General features: G+C 45.2%; 1 protein-coding gene across 1 annotated transcript in view; it reads right to left on the reverse strand.

The window, feature by feature from the left end:
- The window catches only part of LOC147111681 (deuterosome assembly protein 1-like), a 227,163-nt gene extending 206,476 nt beyond the window's left edge, over positions 1–20,687 (reverse strand). The window contains exons 1-2 of the mRNA XM_085998788.1: positions 20,477–20,687; positions 17,305–17,718 (exon numbers count right to left, since the gene is read on the reverse strand). The gene's annotated coding sequence lies outside the window, so the exon portion shown is untranslated. The remainder of the gene's footprint in view (positions 1–17,304; positions 17,719–20,476) is intronic.
- Between the last annotated feature and the right edge of the window lie 1,453 nt (positions 20,688–22,140).

Here is a 22,140-nt window from a genome sequence, read left to right on the forward strand (position 1 = left end):
CCCGGGATGGGGTGGGCCAGTAGTGTGGCGTTGGCCAAGGCGCTTTTGGTCTGGTGGAAGGCTGTCGCCATCTCGCTGGACCAGGTGAGTTGCTCTTTGCCCGTTTTGCCCCTGGTGGCTTTGTAGAGGGGGCGCATGAGTGCGGCGGCCTTGGGCACGAACCGGTGATAGAAATTGACCATCCCCAAAAATTCCTGCAGTGCCTTAACCGAGGTGGGCTGGGGAAAGTCCGCCACCGCCTGCACCTTGGAAGGTAGGGGAATGGCTCCCCTTGGCGAGATTTTGTGGCCGAGAAAGTCAATTTGGGCTGCTCCGAACTGGCATTTGGCCGGGTTGACGATTAGCCCGTGTTGGCTGAGGCGCTGGAAAAGGGAGCGCAAATGCGCGATGTGCTCGGCCTTGCTGGTACTGGCCACGAGGATATCGTCCAGATAGACGAACAGGAAGTTCAGGTCCCGTAGGACGGAGTCCATGAGCCGTTGGAAGGCCTGTGCGGCGTTCTTAAGCCCGAAGGGCATGCGCAGGAACTCGAACAGTCCGAAGGGGGTGATGACCGCCGTCTTCTGGACGTCTGCGTGGTGGACGGGGACCTGATGGTAGCCGCGAATCAGGTCGACCTTGGAAAAGACGGACTTTCCTGCTAGGTGTGCCGAGAAGTCTTGGATGTGCGGAATGGGGTATCTATCGGGCGTGGTGGCGTCGTTGAGCCATCTGTAGTCGCTGCAGGGTCGCCAGCCACCGCCCGGCTTGGGCACAATGTAGAGGGGGGACGACCAAGGGCTGTTCGAGCGGCGGATGATGCCCAGTTTTTCCATCGTGGCGAATTCTTCCTTGGCCACCGCCATCTTGGCTGGGTCCAGGCGTCTGGCTCGAGCGAACACTGGTGGTCCCGTAGTGGCGATGTGGTGCTCGACCCCATGCTTGGCTGCCGCGGCTGAGAAGGTCGGTTGTGTGAGCCTCGGGAAATCTGCGAGTAGGCGAGCGTAGTCGTCATGCACCGGGGCGGAGCAGGACCCGATGAGGGCCGGGCTGTTGCTCTGCTGGCAGGCCAGTGAAGCGAAAGTTGCTGCGTCGATCAGGCGCCTGTCGCGGACGTCGACCAGGAGTCCGTGGGCGCAAAGAAAATCGGCGCCCAGCAAAGGATGTGCCACCGAGGCCGTCACGAAATCCCACGTAAATCGCTGGTCGTTAAAACAAACCTCAGCCCGTCGCTTTCCGAAAGTAGCGATGGCTGCGCCATTTGCCGCCACGAGGGGTGGACCACTGCGGCCTGCCTGGATGTCGAGCTGGGAGGCAGGAATTATGCTGCATTGGGCTCCGGTGTCGCAAAGGAATCTGCGCCCTGAAAGAGAGTCGGTTATGTACAGCAGTTTACCTGCGGTGCCGATGGCCATCGTGGCGGCGGGGGTGCGGTCGAGCGGGCCTAGGCGGCGGCGCGGGGCTGGTGCGTTGGACCGGGCGGTCATCTTGGTTTGATCGAAAGAGCAGGGTGCTCTGCAGCGTTGGGCCTTGTGGCTGAAACGCACGTGGTAGTAGCATAGTTCTGCGGCCTGGCGTGGCGGCGCGTGCTCGGTGGTGTCGGGGAGCCTCGCGGCTGCACAGCCGAGTTGGGCGACGGCGAAAACTTTGTTCGCGGCGGCTGCCAGTTGTACGCAGTCCGTGATCGGGGACCCCGCGAGGGCAGTCTGTACCTGCTGAGGAAGCAGGCTGAGGAAAGGGGCCCGAAACAAAAAGCACTGCGGTTCAGAGCCCAGGAGTGCAAGCATCCGGCTCATCAACTGGGTCGGGGTAGAATCGCCGAGGCCTGGTAGTGAGAGAAGCCTGCGGGCCCTCTCCTCCTTGGAGAGGCCGTAAGCCTGCAGCAAGCGGCCCTTAATGGTTGAGTACTTGCCGGTCTGTGGTGGGTTCCCCAGCAGGTCGAGAACTTCGGTGGCGGTAGAGCTTGCTAGTGCTGAGACTACGTGGAGGTACCTTTCGTCATCGTCTTGAACTCTGCGAAGGGTGAATTGGGCCTCCGAGTGCGCGAACCAAGCTGGTGCTTGGTGTTCCCAGAAGGTGGGGAGCTTCAAGGACGCGGCGCCGGCCGACATCAGGCTGCTGCTGGTTGCCATCGGGTCGTTGCTGGCCTCTGTAGGGCTGCGTGAGTCGGGGACTTCGGCCGCCGACATTCGGGGTCACCAGTGTGGGGGACCACGGTCTCCCATGTAAAGAAATAGGCAACACAGCGAGCTACAAGAAATAGATCTTTACTCCAACTCTCACAATACAGTGCTGAATTCGTGAAGCCCGCGAACCTGTGATGACTCACGGATTGGTCACCTGCTGGAACCTGATTGGTTTTCCTTCTAACAGCAGCAGGCAAGTCTGAACGTGCCTTACTCCTCTCAGCTTGCAACTGTCTTGCGGGGGGAGGGGAATACAGCAGTTAAAAGGGGATTATACAGGTTTATCTACATACACACAGTGTTTCCCCAATGTGGCAACGCCACAACCTTGTATTAAAGGAGCCTCTGGGGAAGCGTGATTACAATATGATAGAATTTTATATTGAGTTTGAGAGGAATTTAGTTAAGTCCAAAACTAGGGTCTTAAATCTGAACAAACCAAACTATGTAGGTATGCGAGGCAAGTTGGCTAAGGTAGATTGGGAAACTAGATTAAAAGATATGACGGGACATAAGAAATGGCAAACATTTAAAGAAATAATTCATAACGAGTATACTTTCCCTTAAGGGATAAAAACCCAATGGGAAAATTGGTCTAACCGTGGCTACCAAGACAAGTTAAAGATAGTACTAGATTAAAGGAAAAGGCTTATAATGTGGCTAAAAAGAAGAGTAGTAAGCCTGAGGATTAGGAAGATCTTAGAATTCAGCAAAGGATGACCACGAAATTGATAAAGTGTGATAAAAGAGATTATGAGAGTAAACTAGCAAGAGACATAAAAACAGATTGTAAAAGCTTCTATAAACGTGGATCCCTTATACACAGAGACAACAGAAATTATAATGGAGAACAAGGAAATGGCAGAGATATTAAGCAAGTACTTTGAATCTGTCTTCACGGAAGAAGACACAAAAAAATTCTGGAAATAGTAGGAAACCATGGGGGTGATTTTGCCAATGGGGGCGCGTTGGAGGCGGGACTGCTGCTCGTCAGGTTTTAGTCCCGCCTCCATCGACTTGTGGCCAACCCACGCTATTTTTCCTTGATTGACGTTGTTAAGCCCGCCCAGCAGACTTAGCAGGCCAATTAAGGGAAAGCCGGTTACAGAGAACATCAGCTATGACGTTTCATCTGTCAAACATTTTTGACTGTGAAGCTGTCAAACACTGACATTCTCTGTTGTTTGATAAGTACTTGTATTCAAGACTCATCAAACCTATCTGCTGAGCAGAAAGTTGCATCGGAGAATGCAGCAGCCATCTGTCATCTCTGCTGCGGAGATGCTGGAGTCTCTTGTTCCCCAACGGATGAAGCCTGCAAGAAGAAACAAAGGTAAGTAAACTTTTTCTAACACTTTTCACTCACCTCACATACTTAGCTCTCCACACTTGCATCCATCACTCACCTCCACAGCGCATTTTTGCACCCCTCCGACCCCCGCAGGCCCACTGCTCGCCTCGCTGACCCTGGCAGGTTTAACCGACATCGGGAAGCCCGCACCTCTGCTGGAAAAATGGGGATAATCCTCTTAACTGCCTGGTAATAAATTGCCTGTTACCAGGCAGTTAAGTGGCTGTAATCCCCTTTCCGTCTCCAGGAGATGGGACCCAGTGTGGGTCGGATACCCACCTCCTGGGAAGATGCCACAGAGGCGGGTTTGGGGCGGGATGGGTATCCACCCCCAGATTCTGCCATTTTCCTGGCAGTCCCGCCTACAAACCCGCCTCCCCAGTGCTGGCAAAATCGCCCCCCAAGGGTCTAGTGAGAATGAGGAACTTAAAGAAATTAGTATTAGTAAAGAAATAGTACTGGAGAAATTAATTGGACTAAAAGCCGGCACATTCCCTGGACCTGATGGCCTATATCCTAGGGTTTTAAAAGAGGTGGCTACAGAGATAGTGGATGCATTGGCTTTGATCTTCCAGAATTCTCTAGATTCCAGAACGGTCCCCACGGATTGGAAGGTAGCAAAATGTAACCCCACTATTCAAGAGCGGGAGAGAGAAAACTGGGAAGTATAGACCAGTTAGCCTGTCATCAATAGTAGGGAAAATGCTAGAATCTAATATTAGGGACGTAGTAACAGGGCATTTAGAAAACCATAATATAATTGGGCAGAGTCAACACGGATTTATGAAAGGGAAATTGTGTTTGACAAATCTGTTAAGAGTTTTTTGCAGTTGTAACTAGCAGAGTAGGTATGGAGGAACCAGTGGATGTAGTGTATTTGGATTTTCAGAAAGCATTCGATAAGGTGCCACACAAGAGGTTATTACACAAAATTAAGGCTCATGGGATATGGGGTAATATATTAGCTTGGATTGAGGATCAGTTAACAGACAGAAAACAGAGAGTAGGAATAAACGGGTCATTTTTGGGTTGGCAGGCTGTACCTAGTGGGGTACCGCAAGGATCAGTGCTTGGACTTCAGCTATTTACAATCTATATCAATGACTTAGATGAGAGGACCGATTGCAATATATCCAAGTTTGCTGATGATACAAAGCTAGGTGGGAAAGTAAGTTGTGAGGAGGACGCAAAGAGGCTGCAAAGGGATATAGACAGGTTAAATGGCAGATGGAATCTAATGTGGAGAAATGTGAAGTTATCCACTTTGGTGGGAAAAATAGAAAAGCAGAATGTTTTTAAATGGTGAGAGATTGGGAAATGTTGGAACTCAGAGGGACCTGGGTGCCCTTGTACACAACTCACAGAAAGTTAATATGCAGGTACAGCAAGCAATTAGGAAAGCAAATGGTATGTTAGCCTTTATTACAAAGGGATTGGCGTATAAGAGTAAAGAAGTCTTACTGCAATTATATAGGGCCTTGGCGAGACCACACCTGGAGTACTGTGTAGTTTTGGTCTTCTTACTTAAGGAAGGATCTACTTGCCATCGAGGGAGTGCAACAAAGGTTCACTAGACTGATTCCTGGGATGGGGGGATTGTCCTATGAGGGGAGATTGAGTAGACTAGGCCTATATTCCCTAGAGTTTATAAGAATGAGAGGTGATCTCATTGAAACATAGAAAATTCTTAAGGGACTTGACAGAGTAGATGCTGGGAGGATATTTTCCCTGACTGGGAAGTCTAGAACTAGGGGGTCACAGTCTCAGAATAAGAGATCGGCCATTTAGGACTGAGATGACGAGAAATTTCTTCATGCAAAGGGTTGTGAATCTTTGGAATTCTCTACCCCAGAGAGCTGTGGATGCTCAGTTGTTGAATATATTCAAGACAGAGATCGATAGATTTTTGGATACTGAGGGAGCCAAGGGATATGGGGATTGTGCGGGAACGTGGAGTTGAGGTAGAAGGTCAGCCATGATCTTATTGAATGACGGAGCAGGCTCGAAGGACTGAATGGCCTACTTCTGCTCCTATTTCTTATGCAGTGGTGCCATTAGTCTCATTGATCATATTGGTACCAATATGCTACAGCTGCACTTAAATCAATACACTTTAATGTTGCAAGATACTCTTCATTTATCACAAGAGGAGCATCAAACTGCTGCCACCAATTATCAATAGCGGTAGACCTTTAACCACTAGTATTTCATCCTGGACTTGTATAGCTCAAAATGCTTTCTCCAAACAAAACTCTGACTGGGGGTGGGGAGGGGGTTCAAAATCTGTAATTCTACTTGTGGGTATTTGTCACATGTCATGGTGATTGGGTATGAAAATTTCAAAGGGTCATAATGACATATTACTAAAATCCTAGTGGCAGCACTGCTATATGGATTGAAATTGAGCCACTGTCCACTGAATATTCTGTTAAAGCAAAAAATAATCCATAATTTACCATCACTAAATTTGATTTGTGACATCTGCCTTTTGTTCTCTTCTGCCTCCTCCCATTTTGTTATTAAAGGGGCTCACTTCACTTCCAGTTCTCACAAATGGTCTACACCTGAGACTTTAACCGGTTTTATCTCTTTGTAGATGCTTATGGTTCTGCTGTATAATCACAGCATTTCCTGTTTTAATCACAGTACCGTGCCATTTCCTGAATAGGGATGCAAGTACAGGCATTGCAGTAAACTAGTTTCAAAAGTCAGATTTACTTCTTTTATAACTAGTTGGAAAAAATTTTTTAAATTGAGATTATTTAAAAAAAAATGTTATGACAAAAAATGTGCTTTTAGCAACTTAATAATTTTTTTAAAAGTTTGGTTCATTCTTTATCAGAGTAAAGTGTAAGCTATGTTTCAGACTGTTAAGAGGTGTGGAAGTAGATGAAGGAGAAACAGGTAAATCCCTTTAACCGAATTGAGAATAACAAACAAAGACTAATTGAAGGAAAGGGTTCATCAAACTCTCCTGGAGTCTGTTAATGTTATACTGCTATTGCTTTCTCTTTATATTGTAGTAATATTAACCTTTAGCCTTTGCCTGTCAAGCAGGGAAGTTTAAGTCAATTTAAAGTACCACTGGACTATTGAGCCAGAACTGACCCTGCAGCAATGGTCAGTTTAATCACTTCAGTAAACTTAAATTAAAAAGACATGCTAACAAGTGCAGGAAAAACAGTTTGTTCTGCAAAGGAAAACATCTGGATATACATCATCCTTTTTAATTGGTGCTTCTTTAGAAGCAGAAGATTGACTGAGAAATGGTACTGAATCAAAGACAGACATAATCAATGATATCACTTGCTGGAATAGCAATTATATGTAACAAGAGTGATAAGAAAACAAAGTACGGGAGTTGTATTGGTCTACGTAAACATAACTCGTTAAGTAAGGAAAACTAAAGTTTTATCAGTGATAAGTCAATTAAATTCTCCTCATATGGAGTTGTATTTTAACTGTAATGTAAAATTGTGTGGACTGTCAAGTGAAGGGGGTAAGAGAACTGTATAAAAATTGGCTATGTTTGTAATGAGAATCTGGATTCGTAAAAGCCTAAGATACTGAGCTCAGAACTGTAACACATTTGAATTCCCAATTAAACCAGCAAGGTTTTGCCGTAAGTACTGCCTTTTAAATGTATGTGTACATGTACTGTACACTTAATACATCTGTGACACCTGATAGTCCACATTTAAGAACCTTTTGATTTGAGGAGTAAGTTATAAATAAGAACCCCATCTCTAACACCAGTTCTCTTGCTACACCTCTCCTCCGTCATCTTGCTCAGTGGGACCACCCTCGCTTGGTTCCACTCTCACCACACCAATTGCAGCCAGAGAATCTCCACCAACAGCTTCTCTTCCCCTGCACTATTATCTCCAGAGTTCCCCAAGAATCTATCCTTGCCCACCTCCTCTTCCTTATCTACATGCTGCCTTTTGGCAACATTATCTGCAGATATGGAGTCAGCTTCCACATGTAGGCTGATGACACCCAGCTCTAACTCTCCACTACCTATTACACAAAATTAGGACTCATGAAATTGGGGGTAATATATTAGCATGGATTGAGGATTGGTTAATGGACAGAAAACAGAGAGTAGGAATAAACGGGACTTTTTCAGGTTGGCCGGCTGTAACTAGCTGGGTACCACAAGGATGAGTGCTTGGGCCTCAGCGGTTTACAATCTATATTAATGACTTAGATGAAGGGACTGAGTGTAACGTATCCAAGTTTGCTGATGATACAAAGTTAGGTGGGAAAGTAACCTGTGAAGAGGACGCAAAGAGGCTGCAGAGAGATATAGACAGGTTGACTGAGCAGGCAAGAACATGGCAGATGGAATACAATGTGGGGCAGTGTGACGTTATCCACTTTGGTAGGAAAAACAAAAAAGCAGAATATTTTTTGAATGGTGAGAGACTGGGAAATGTTTGCATTCAGAGGGATCTGGGCATCCTTGTACATGAATCACAAAGTTAGCATGCAGGTACAACAAGCAATTAGGAAAGCAAATGGTATGTTAGCGTTTATTACAAAGAGATTAGAGTATAAGAGTAAAGAAGTCTTACTGCAATTATACAGGGCATTGGTGAGGCCACATCTGGAGTACAGTGTACAGTTCTGGTCTCCTTACCCAAGGAAAGACATACTTGCCTTAGAGGGAGTGCAACAAAGGTTCACTAGACTGGTTGCTGGGACGAGGGGATTGCCCTATGAGGAGAGATTGAGTAGACTAGAATTTAGAAGAATGAGAGTTGATCTAATTGAAACATATAAAATTCTTAAGGAGCTTGACAGGTTTAATGCTGAGAAAATGTTTCCCCTGGCTGGGGAATCTAGAACTCAGAGTCACAGTCTCAGAATAAGAGGTCGGCCATTTAGGACTGAGATGAGGAGATATTTCTTCACACAAAGGGTTATGAATCATTGGAATTCTCTACCCCAGAGAGCTATGGATGCTCAGTCATTGAGTATATTCAAGACAGAGGCCGATACATTTTTGGGAACTAAGGGAATTAGGGGATATGGGAATAGTGTGGGAAGGTGGAGTTGAGGTAGAAGATGAGCCATGATCTTGTTGCATGGTGGAGCAGACTTGAAGGGCCAAATGGCCTACTCCAGCTCCTATTTCTTATGATCTTATGTACCTCTTTCAACCCCTCCACTGCCTGTATATTGTCAGCCTTTATTCTATCCCGCACCAAGTCCCACTCACTCATCACCGCTGTCCAAACTGTCTGTTCTCTTGATTCTGGCCTCTTGTGCTTGACGGCCATGTCTTCAGCCCCCTAGGCCTCATGCCCTGGAGTTCCATCTATAAACGCTTTGGTCTCTCCACATTCCTCTCCTGCTTTAAGATCCTCCTCAAAACTCACATCTTTGACCAAGTTCTTGGTTACCCCATCTAATATCTCCTTTGGCTCAGCCTTTAATTTTTTTAATTACATCTGTGAAGCATTTTGGGACTTTTTATACGTTTAAGATGAAGATGAATTATGAGAGTAAACTGGCAAGAAATATTAAAACAGAAAGTAAGAGCTTCTACAGGTATATAAATATCCCTTAGAGGATGAGAATGGGGAATTGGGAATGGGGAAATGGCAGAGACTCTGGACAAATATTTTGTATCTGTCTTCACAGTAGAAGACACTAACAACATCCCAACAATGGATAATCAAGGGGCCACAGGGAGGGGGAAACTAAAGACAATCACTAAGGAAAAAGTACTTGGTAAAATAATGGGACTAAAAGATGACAAGTCCCCTGGACCAGATGGCCTGCATCCCAGGGTCTTAAAAGAAGTGGCTGCAGAGATAGTGGATGCATTGGTTGCAATATACCAAAATTCCCTGAACTCTGGAGAGGTCCCAGCGGATTGGAAAACTGCAAATGTAACACCCCTATTTAAGAAAGGAGGGAGACAGAAAGCAGGAAGCTATAGACCAGTTAGCCTAACATCTGTCTTTGGGAAAATGCTGGAGTCCTTCATTAAGGAAGCAGTAGCAGGGCATTTGGAAAATCATAATGCAGTCAAGCAGAGTCAGCATGGTTTTATGAAAGGGAAATCATATTTAACAAATTTGCTGGAGTTCTTTGAGGATGTAACAAGCAGGGTGGATAAGGATGAGACAGTGGATGTGATGTATTTGGATTGCCAGAAGGCATTCGATAAGGTGCCACATAAAAGTTTACTACATAAGATAAGAGCTCACGGAGTTGGGGGTAATATATTAGCATGGATAGAGAATTGGCTAACTGACAGAAAGCAGAGAGTCGGGATAAATGGGTCATTTTCCGGCTGGCAAACGGTAACTAGTGGGGCACCACAGGGATCGGTGCTGGGGCCTCAACTATTTACAATCTACATTAATGACTTAGATGAAGGGACCGAATGTAATGTAGCCAAGTTTGCGGATGATACAAAGATGGGTAGGAAAGCAAGTTGTGCAGAGGACTCAAAGAATCTGCAAAGGGATATAGACAGGCTAAGTGAGTGGGCAAGCATTTGGCAGATGGAGTACAATGTGGGAAAGTGCAAGGTTATCCACTTTGGCAGGAAAAATAATAAAGCAAATTATTATTTAAATGAAGAGAGATTACAAAATGCTACAGTTCAGAGGGACCTGGAGGTCCTTGTGCATGAAACACAAAAAGTTAGCATGCAGGTACAGCAAGTAATCAAAAAGGCAAATGGAATGTTGGCCTTTATTGCAAGGAGGTTGGAGTATAAAAGCAGGGAAGTCCTGCTACAACTGTACAGGGTATTGGTGAGACCACACCTGGAGTACTGCGTACAGTTTTGGTCTCCTTATTTAAAGGAAGGATATACAGGAAACTCTTTGGTATCCAGCACCGACGGGACCGGGATGGTGCCGTTTGATTAAAAATTCCGGATAACGGAGGGTTATCTGCCGAGGCTATTTTTAACAAACAAAAATTAAAAAATCAAGAAATGTGCAGTATACAGTAATTGGGTACTCACCTACTGAATGTTGTGTTAAATGGATGGTGGAAGATGCTTGATTAAGTGCAGTACTGCCAGTTGAGGGTAATCCATAACTCTTTAATTACTTAACAGTAAAACAAAACTTATACAGTAAACAGAAAAATGGCGGATCGGAAGAGACTACCGGCAGTGCAGGAGAGTCAGGCTCCTGTTATTGAGGTGTTCGGACTTCCGAGAGCGCCAAGAAGCCGAGTAGTGGCAGTTTGGAGAACTACCCCCACTGACTAACTTGGCCACCGCGGGAGGCTTGGACTTGGACTCGGCAACATTTCCGGTTATTCAGGTGTTGTTTTCGGAGTATGAATTTTGCCGATTAATAGAGAATTCCAGATATTTAGGTGCCGTTTAAACGAGAGTTTCCTGTACTTGCATTGGAGGCAGTTCAGAGACGATTCACACGGTTGATTCCTGAGATGAGGGGGTTGACTTATGAAGAAAGGTTGAGCAGGTTGGGCCTATACTCATTGGAATTTAGGAGAATGAGAGGTGATCTTATTGAAACATATAAGATACTGAGGGAGCTCGACAAGGTAGATGCAGAGAGGATGTTTCCCCTCGTGGGGAAATCTAGAACTCGGGGGCATAATTTCAGAATAAAGGATCGCCCTTTTAAAACTGAGATGCGGAGGAATTTCTTCTCTCAGAGGGTCATAAATATGTGGAATTCTCTGCCCCAGAGAGCTGTGGAGGCTGGATCATTAAATACATTTAAGGTGGAGATATACAGATTTTTGCAAGATAAGGGAGTGAAGGGTTATGGGGAGTGGGCAGGGAAGTGGCTTTGAGCCCAAGATCAGCCATGATCTTATTGAATGGCGGAGCAGGCTCGAGGGGCCAAGTGGCCTATTCCTGCTCCTATTTCTTATGTAAAGGCACTATATAGAATGTGCATCATTATTGCTATTGTAATGAGAAAAGCCCATTGGTCCCCATGTATCACAAATAGTGCTCTCTCTCCTGAGTGTTATCCAGTGACCCAGGCTGGATACTGCTTATGTGGACAGAGACCAAGGACAGCATCAGACTTGGCTATGATGTTTCCCATAGTAAAAGAGCTCATCAATATTACACTTGAGAATTAGGCCCAAGAGCTGTTAAGCTTTCTCTCTGAATATGTGCTCATGGGAAGCATTTATATCATTACCTCACCCAAGGCTCCAAACTTTTACCCCATCCACTGAGGCTCAACCAATTATTCAAAATATTTTGTATTTATGAAACTTGGTGATCAAGTTAGAATAAAAGAGTAGTTGAGAAATAGAAGGCATGAGACAGGAGAGAAATACAAGGCAGACTAAGGTAGGTTTGGAGGGCATGTGCGTAAATGCATAGACTGTGGCAAATAATGACGGTGAGTTGCAGGTACCAGTTGCCATTATGATATAGTGGCAAAAACAGAGACCTGGCTCAAACCAGGGGAGGAATGGGAACTTAATATTCCTGGGTATAATATATCAGGAAAAATAGGGAAGGAAACAAAAAGAGGGGAGGACGGTGGCAGTATTGATCAAAACTGCATTGGTGAATGAGGTTCCTGTGTGTTTGGGGAAGGGAAGGGAAGGGGGGGAAATCTATGGATTATCCATTGATGATTTGGCCGACCGTATTATAAGACAACCCTGGAAAGAGATGATGTGCTTGAGGGTTCAAGGGCTGAATCTATTTGGTTAGAATTAAAGGAACAAAAGAGGACTTGGATATGCACTTGAAGTGCTGTAACCTACAAGGTTACGAACCAAGAGCTGGAAATTGGGATTAGGCTGGATGGTTCAGGACAAGTTGCGAAGGCTGTTAAAAAAGCATACGGAATCCATGGCTTTATAAATAGAGGCATAGGCCTAGAAATTCAGTTGCCTTAGCGCCGCTTTTGAGGCGCTAGAGGGACTAGCGCCAGAGTTATGGCCAGTTTAAAAATTCCCTGGGGCCCTAAATCGGCGTTGCACCGGTAGCGCTGCGCCGGCACCGATGACGTCGTCGGTGTGCGCAGCGTCCCGGTTGCCGTGGTAACCCGCCCGAACTCCGAAATTGAGTTGCGGCCGCCTCGCCCGTGGCAGCCGCAAGCAACGTTCTGTCAGAGGTGCCTTACTCCAGTTTGCGCCGGCGCATTAAAGGCCCCGCGGCGGCCGGCCACTTTCCCGCCGGCCGCCTGCCCGCAGCTCCCTCCCCGGACTTCTCCCCCTCCCCCCCCGGAACAGATGCAAGCCCGGCACTTGTCCGAGGTGCCGGGCTCATTTTTAAGCTGATTTGCGCGGGCCGTGGCCGGGTGCAGGCAGCTCCTCCTGCACGTCCCCAGCCTGCCGCACTGCATCGGGTGCTGCAGCGCCGGAATTGCGGCGCGAAACGGCAGTTAGCGCCGATGTACCGCCGCAAAGACCCTTCAGTAGCGCCGGCAGCCGTTTGGGCGCGGCACTACTGAATTTTTGGCGCGCGCAGGGGGACTTAGCGCCGGCACTAACTTCCGGCGCTAAAGCCCTGACTACGCCAGAACCCAATTTCTAGGCCATAGAGTATAAAAGCAAGGAAGTTATGCTAAATCTTTATAAATCCCTAGTTAGGCCTCAGCTGGAGTATTGTCTCCAATTCTGGGTACCACACTTTAGGAAGGGTGTCAAAGCCTTGAAGAGGGTGCAGTGGAAATTTACTAGAATAGTACCAGGGATGAAGGACTTCGGTTACATGGGGAGACTAGAAAAGCTGGGATTGTTCTCCTTAGAGCAGGAAGGTTAAGGGGATATTTAATAGAGGCATTCAAAATCATGAAGGGTTTTGATAGAGTAAATAAGGAGAATCTGTTTCCTGTGGCAGAAGTGTCGGTGATCAGCGGACACAGATTTCAGGTTAATTGGCTAAAAAGCCAGAGGTGAGATGAGAATTTATTTTATGCAGTGAGTTATGATGATCTGGAATGCATTGCATGAAAGCGTAACTTTCAAGAGGGAATTGGATAAATACTTGAAGGAGAGAAAATTGCAGGGCTATGGGGAAAGAGCAGGGGAGTGGGACTAATTGGATAGCTCTTACAAAAGAGCCGGCACAGGCATGATGGGCCAAATGGCCTAATTCTGTGTTGTAAGATTCTATGATACGAAGTTTAGAATGTTTAACTTTAAAGAGATTATGTTCTGATATAAGTTTAACTGCAAATTTTAGCAGTTATTTTCTCCTATTCCTTCCATTTTATTTCTTTCAAAGTCCACTTCAGTAAGAATACAAGTTTTCTTAAGTTAATCCTCACAAGATTTGGTTTCATCCATGTTGAGATCTATATTTTTGTAAAGAATTATTGTGAGCAGCACTAAATAGAATATTCTAAGGACATGGACCCATTTAGATAGATGACTGATGTTCCCATCAATCAATCATCATCATGAATTATAAAGGAGTAGTATTGCGGTGCATTCACACTGTAGGTTTAGCCTAGAGGCAAAGCCAAAACTACTTAACACCAACATTACACTTGAGATGTAAATCAGGCACAAACTGGCTCCACAGTGAAGTGGAGTGCAAAACAAAAAAATACCAGGGTTGGAAACAATTATTGCAGATAATTAGTCCAAGAACTTGGTGGTACGATCATACTCAATTTTTCAAAGTGAGCCATGCAGTATTTGAACCTGTTATTGTGCTATTAACATTGCACAAGCTCCATATTCGGCCCGATTGCCTGCCTCTCTTCCGCGGCCATGTTCGCGCCCAGGTGGCCCTGGAGATGGAGTATGCGGTGTCCGCCGGCACGCTTGAGGCCTTCCGCGACCGGTGGGCGCCGCGGGGACTGGAGTGCATCATCAACCCGGCCAACCAAATTTTAATTTAATTTGTTAAGTTTTATTTAAAGTTTTATTAATTTATAGATAATTTGTTTAAACACCAAAACCAAAAGAGTACACAAGCTCCATCTAGTGAACAATATAGACATGACAGAATTTCACATAGTGATGTTGTTCGATTTCAGGTTCAAGGATTGTGCTGCATCAGAAATTAAATATGACCAGCCGGTTCAACATAATAGGGAAGAAAGAGTAGAAAAGTCAGGAGGAAAATGTCACAATACGCTTTAAGATACCACCAAAACAGATTAATAAGTCATTTATATCATTGCTGTTTGCGGGACCTCGTGTGAAAGTTGGCTGCTGTATTTACCTACATAACAACAACCACATTTCAAAATAATGAATTAGCTGTAAAGCACTTAGAGACGTCCTGAGGACGTGAAATATACTATAAAAATGCAAGTTCTTTCTTTTCTTCCCTGAATCATAACTCAAATCTATCCAATATTCTTTGTCTAATAGTCTTTTTGGTAATCAATGGGCCAGATCTTGCAGGAGCTAAGAATCTCACAGCATAGGCCATTAGTAAAACTTTTTCCTGCACCCTTCAGCTCGAAAATGTTTTGCGCCGTAACTTGCTGCAAGTGCGAGCTGATAATGGCATTGCAAGAGCAATGTGGCATCTGGAACCTTAGTTAACGGCGGGACCCACAGTGTATTTCCTTAACCAATTAGATTTAGAAAGAAAGCGGAACAACAGAGAAGGAGGATAAATTAGAATGGGTAAATTAAGAGTCAAATCGGGCACAGAAATAAAAATAAAGCGACAGAAAGAAAGATTGGAGAGAGAAAAAGTGAGACAGAGAGGAAAAGAAAGCAAACAAATGACATTTTTAAAATCTCTAATAATTGACTACATGCAGGAATTAAATTGAACACATAATTGTTCCCTTTCTGGACCAGAGAGGTTGACTGGCATTGCATTAACAATTATCACGTTGTTAAAAAGAAACTCACACTCTTATTTACCAGTCTTAAGTTTCTGTGGCGAGTTTAATGGGCAATTAATGTGCAAATCCAGCAAGTGTTTAAAAATAACAGAGAGGCTAAGGGTGAGATGCCGTTTGTGCGAAGCAAATGGAGGAACGGTAAAGTTGACTAGCAAGTTCTGGAGATTCGCAACTCACAGCATATATCTTAATCCCTTGAACTTGCTAGCCGATTTACACATTGGGCTGGAATTTGTGGTTGGAGGCATACCTCCAGAGTACGCCTCCGACCCGATGAAAAAATCCGCACCTACCTTCAGGCTCTCGGGCTTCGGAGACTTCGGATCCTGAGCCTGCAGGCGTACGCCTGCATAAAGGCCCACGGATCCCAGGGACACAGGCAGTTCGGAAGTGTCCCTGGGATCACGTGGGCCAGGTCCTCCAATAAGAAAGGAGGATTCCTAATATGCTTATGGTGATTCCATTTACGAACGGAATCTCCATAAGCATATGAGGAATCCCCAAATAATTAAATAATTTATACAACTGGAATAAAAAATAAATGTTCCCATTTTCAAATTTAATTAAAAGTTCCTTCAATAAAGCATTTACAATAAAAATGCATTAAACATTTTAATCTGGGCCAAAATTTACATAAACTAATTTCAAGTGTTTGTGCAAGATTTTTTATTTAAAAATTTTTAATTTAAGATTTATATTAACCCTTAAGCTGGTGAAAGCCTGCTTTTACTAGCCGTAAGGGTTAAGTGGGCATTTGCTGGGCAGTAGTTGGGCAAATAGCCCATCCCTGTGCCAGCGAAAGTGATTTTTGGGTTGGTGCAGATATTAGCCCAGAAATTCGGGTCTCCACGGGTGAGTACACATGGGGTACTCACCCGTAGGCCCAATGAAAGTACCGGTTTCCTGCATGCACTGTGCATGTGTGGGAAACCGGCACTTCCGTTCCTCTGAACGAAGGGGTTCAGAGGTCGAATGCGTGCGCGGGAGAGGCTGCGCGTGCGCATCAAACTTAGTTTTTTTTTACAGGTTTTCCCGGGAGGGTAAGCCTGCAGAAGTTAGAAATATAAAAAGCAGGCGTAAGGCCTGCTTTTTACAAGGTAAGTGGTGAATTAATTAAAATTAAAACATTTTTTCCACAGGTTTATTATTTTTAAATACTTTAAAGCAAGGTAAGTTTATTTTTAGCCCCGTTAGAAAATAAAATTATTTTTTTCAAAAATTTAAATTGTTTATAAGTTATTTCATGTAATTTATAGTTTATTTAAAAAATGTGATAAATTTTTTTTTGAAGATTTAGTGCTATTTTGGGGCCGTAGTATTTATAAGTCTTGACAGCTCTTCCTGTCAGACTTATGAATGGAGCATTCCCTGCTCCGATTGGCTTCCCATGGCCCACGTGATCCCAGGGGACGCATCGAACTAACTGCGCCCCTGGGATACGCAAGCACTGCGCGCCGGCAGCTGGACCAGGCCCCGGATCGGAATTCCACGGGGGCCCACAGCTGAACGGCCGGCGCGCAAGGTAAGTGCAGATCGGGGGCTTGCACCCGCAGGAAGCCCCCGACCCGAATTTCTGGGCCGATCTGTCAAGGTGAACCTTGACCGTTCGCAAGTTCCAGGTTTTCGCGCATTCGCAGCGCATGCGGGAACTTGCGGGGCCTTTTACAAGGCTTATCGTCATGGGGAACGCAAAATCTGGGCCATAAATAACACTGTGCATCATTAAGACACGGTTATTTTTCCAGCAAGATCTAGCATTAATTTGTTACCAAATACAAAACAAAACTTTAATATAATTAATGTTCCTAAAGTGCCAATTCTTTATGCCAGTCCAAATGTAAGGAGCATCACAGTTGAGCCTGCCCGACTTGCACATATGCGACCTGCCAGTGAAATGAATGCTAATTGTGCATCTTGGCTCCGAATTACATCATTCGTCATAACGGAGTGCCCCTAAAACGGCTAATCTTTGTAAACGCTCAAACACACTTACCCTCAGGTTATCTTTCTGGTCCAGGAGTAACTTCTTTCTGTTTTACTAGGATTGAAAGTTGGAAGAACACACACTAATTGACCAGCGTTTACGTGGATACATTTCTGAAAATGTTAATAAAAGCTTATTTCCCCATCCTTCATAATTTGTTGCTCCTGTTTTTAATCAGACGTTTTAACTGAAGAAGATCGTGTCAGCGTTTGTTGCCGCTGTTGCGCTGGCATTTCGCGCTGCTGCCTTTGATTGGCGCTTCGTTTGTGCGGGTTAATTTCCCTGCTGGCCTCTAACGTAAAGTGGCGCTGAAATAAATCCCGGGATATCGCATGCACCTCCCGCCTTCAGCGCACAGACGTTTCCAAGGTTCCAAAGCTCCCACTGGCCATCTCTCACCATCGCATATTAAATCTTATTAGGCTGAAATAAATGATCCAAAACAAACGTACAGAGAAACATAAATTACTAGTTACATATGTGGTACTGTATTACAATATATTCAAGGTTAAAACAGTATCTCTCCCGGCCAGTTCTTTTCAGAATAAAAATAACAACAGAAAATGCTGGGAAAACTCAGCAGGCCAGGCAACATTCCTGGAGAGTAATTAGAGTCGACGTTTCGGGTGAACCCTTTTTCAAAACTGGAAAGGAAATGAAATAGAATAATACTGAATCATGTAAACCTGTAAAAGACCAATTAAAGGCGTTACAACTGAACGTCTTGCGTAAAACACACAGCAGACAGGACTTTCCGAGTCCATGTCCATGGCAACCACATAGCAGAAAATCGTGGGTGCACTGCCACTGCTCAGAGCAGAGTTAGAAGGCAAGGTATAATTGGACGCTTGGACATAATTCAGTTCCCATTTTGAAGTCATACATTCAGTCCTCATTTTTATATATTACTATTATAACTTTCTTATGAGGACATTTATAATGGAAACTGCCTATTTGATATATCATGCTGCAATTACACCTTCCAGCGTTGGTTGTACTTCAGTATAACTGAAATTAAAGGGACCACTACCAAGGCAAAAACATTTTTTCCACAATAAAATGAAATTATGACTTTGCATAACTCAAGAGGGGGACCTGAGTTGAAGGAAGGCAGAAGAGTGATCAGAAATAGTTTTGTCATTGATTGAGATGAAAGAAGGAAAGAAATTGCAGGATGTCCCAAAGCGGTTTCCAGCCAATGAGGTACTTTGGAGTGTAGTCACTGCTGTAATGTAGTAAATGTGGCAGCCAATTTTCCACAAACAACAATGAGATAATGACCAGATAATGTTTTAGTGTTGTTGATTGAGGGATACCGGGGAGAACTCAAAATAGTGCCATGGGATATTTTACATCCACCTGAGAGAGCAGACGGGGCTTTGATTTAATGTCTCATCTGAAAGACTGCGCCTCCAACAGTGTTAGCCTAGATTATGCATTCAAGTCACAACTTTCTGACTCAGAAGTGAAAGTGTTACCCTAAACCAAGGCTGCCAACCTCGAAAGAGCAGATGAGGTCAAAGGGATAGTCAAGGAAATGGCACATAAAATAATCTAGGATACCTTGGTCAGGTTGTACCACAAGGTTTCCCCTGGTGTGCTGAAATATCTGAATTTTGGTTTCATCATCCCAATGGTCTGCTTCACCAAGACCTAGGTAGCTGCATGTTCCTCATTGTCATGAGTAGTAAAAAAATGTTCTAACAGATCAGATGGTCCTGACTGGACAAGCAGAAGTTTACTCATGCTCTGTGCAGGAAAGATGTGCAATTTTATCTGATTAAATTCCAGCAGTACCCTGGGGTTTGCAGGGCTTGACTCTTCCAACTTACAGTTATGGGAAAAACTACAATGCCATTAGTTTTAATAGACACCCATCATTCACGCTATGGATGCTGGAATAGCATCACTTCCATCATATTCTCCTAAATTGTGATAAAGCATGAAACGTTGGTGATGCGCTATCAATTACTCATAAAAGACTGAGAGTTAGAAGAGTAACTAAAGGCTTTTATTAACAACAGAATGGAGGTCTGCCTCGAGTGGTCGACCGGTCCAGAAATACAAAGGGCTGGGGAGCAGTCACCTTTATACTAGGACCTGTGGGAGGAGTCAGCCGAGGCATGTCCAGGCATGTACACAGTGGAATACAAACAGGACAAACAGGAATACAAACAGTGGTTTACCACAGTTGGTTCTATTTTCATAAAGATAGCTGAAGCCACGTTTTCACTTCTCTTCTGGATTCTTTTAAAGTTAGGGGAAGCTGGTGTTCCACAGATGATTACATACAGAACAGACAAGATAGCCAAAAATATCCTGCCATTAGATCACAAATGGTAGTACAATGAACTAGTTGCACAACCACCGACAAAGTGATTCTTGGCGCTGGACAAAACTGCCTTCAGACACTTGCTACTTTTGCATTTAGTTAGTTTTCTAAAATGGCGACTGACTTCTGTTTCTCCACAGATGCTGCCTGACCTGCTGAGTATTTCCAGCTTTTTCTGTGCTGGTTTTCAAATTTTCAGCATCTGCAGTTGCTTTTTGTCTTATTGGCTACCCTCCAGTCATCAAGCACAATTTGCAGATCTAAGGATAATTTAAAAAATCTGGTGGAAGTCTCTACTATCCCTTCACTGACTTCCTTTAACAACCTGGGGTATATGGCATCAGGACAGGGTGATTTATCCACTTGGATTTCTAATCATTCTTTCAGAACCGATTTCTTTGTAGTTATTTCTAACAAATATTCCACGTTCTCCTCTATTACATCTACTTTCTCATCAACCCCTTTACTATAGATCATTATTCAGAAACAGACTACGAAAGTGAGACTGGTTTTGGTCGGTCACTATTCAAACAGTTAATAAGAGTCCCCTTTGTTTAGGTGGGTTTACAACAACTTGTCTCTATGATTTCTAAAGCTGATTTCCCTATTGGCGGTTCTGCCACTATACACGTTTTGGAAACATTTGTATTGCATTATCTGCACTGCATGTGTTTAATGTAACAGACAGTAGCCCAGTGCAGCCGCGCCCAGTGCCACCGAGCCCCGCCCCTTCTTGTTTCTGAAGGGACAGAGGTCAGGCCCGGTCTCCACCTTCAACGGCTTTACTCGATTGAAGGGCTCTGGCAATCCGTCCATACTTTCATTATCTGTATCACATGTTGTACTTACCGCTCCTCTTTTCAAAGCACTGAATCGTTTGCCGAAAACGATCCCAATTACAGAAAAATCTAACTCAATGTTTCAAATTAAAAAGCCCTCCGCTCTGTTGGCACGCACTTTCGGCGCCGCGGGACCGGGCGCGCGAGTGGCGGTTGGTCGGCACGCGCTGCGGTCACTGGAATCCGCCTGCAAGGACAGCCTTTAAAATTCATCAACAGCAGAGCAGCAAGATCCTGGGGACACCATCGCTGCAATTTCTCCCAAGTCACACGCCATGAAATGCACCATATAAATGCAAGTTTTTCATTGTCACTGGGCCAATTTCTTGGCATTCCCCTACTTAACGCCATCATTTCAAGGGGAAGGCCCACCACCGCATTCTCAAGACAACTTAGGGATGGGCAATAAATGCAGCTTAGGTAGGATTGCCAACACTCCCTGATTGTTTGGGAGTCTCCAGGAATGAGGCATGAATCTCTAGGCCACTGCTTCTAGCAGCCCTTTCTATTTCTCGCCACAGCAGCATCCCCCATTCCACGATATCACTGGCTGCCACTGCAAAGAAGGCTTTGCCTTGATGATGTCACCCCGCCCCCCATTCCCCTGCCACTGCAGTGAGCTGACTCCTGCTTGGGGGTGACCAGAAACGTCACCGTGAGTCTTAAGAGCAGAGAGGGAGATGGAGCAGGGAGAGGTGCAGGGCTGGGATGGATGAGGGTGAGCCAACCACATATCTGCCCATCACCAATGTTGTGTATGTACCTTTAAGAGAGAACTGATTTTATACTGTAGTACCGGCAGTGACCACACCTGTATATAAAGCCATAGCAGGCTTCTGTACTTTCAGTTTTAAGCTTACCCTCTGTTCAGTAAATACCTGTTATTATTGTTCTCCTGCAGTCCGTGTATTATTGATACGCGGACATTACACTGGCGACGAGCAGGTTCGAACTCACCTGCAGTACTGCATCACCTCACGGGGATCTTTCCCTGAAAAGAAGCTTCTTGGAGGTCGAAGTCAGAGCAACGGGCGTCGACCGCGGGCAACCGCCCAGGGATCCATCGGAGTTCGGAGAATTGCAGGGGAGGCTGTGGAGAGCTGGGCTTGGCTCCCCAGTCGAGGTGTTCCAGCAAATCGTGCTGGTAGCAGGTAGTGCGCTGACCCTTCCGGACTGCGGCGGGCTCGAGCTCGATCGAGCGGCTCTGCAAAGGGGCCGTGCAGCATCGTCGGGAGGAAAAGAGAGAGAGAGGGTGGAGCGCACAGGGCGCGGTCGGTGCTCAAGAACCAGGCAGCGTAGAGAAAATAAAACAAGGGGAAGGAAAAGTGAGACGCGCCGAAGCTGCGGGTCGCCGCCATTACCCTGTAGAACGCTAGGAGCAGCGTGGCAGCAAGGGGAAGAAGGAAAAGCGCGGGAGGCGCCATTTTATTCCATTGGGAAAGAAGGAAAAGCGCGGGAGGCGCCATTTTAATCCATTGGGGAAGAAGAAAAAGCGCGGGAGGCGCCATTTTAAACAACCCAAGATGCCGAAGAGTGGCAGTATCACTGCTTTCGACAACGAGGTAGAAGACTGGACCACGTATGTGGAAAGAATTGAAGTGTACTGCAAGGCAAATGAGGTGGCCGATGGAAAGAAGGCGTCGGTATTATCAAATTTGATGGGCGCGAGAACGT

This window comes from Somniosus microcephalus, chromosome 10 (assembly GCF_052327205.1).
Source record: "Somniosus microcephalus isolate GS21.2 chromosome 10, FLI_Smic_1.0, whole genome shotgun sequence".
Classification (NCBI taxonomy): Eukaryota; Metazoa; Chordata; class Chondrichthyes; order Squaliformes; family Somniosidae; genus Somniosus; species Somniosus microcephalus.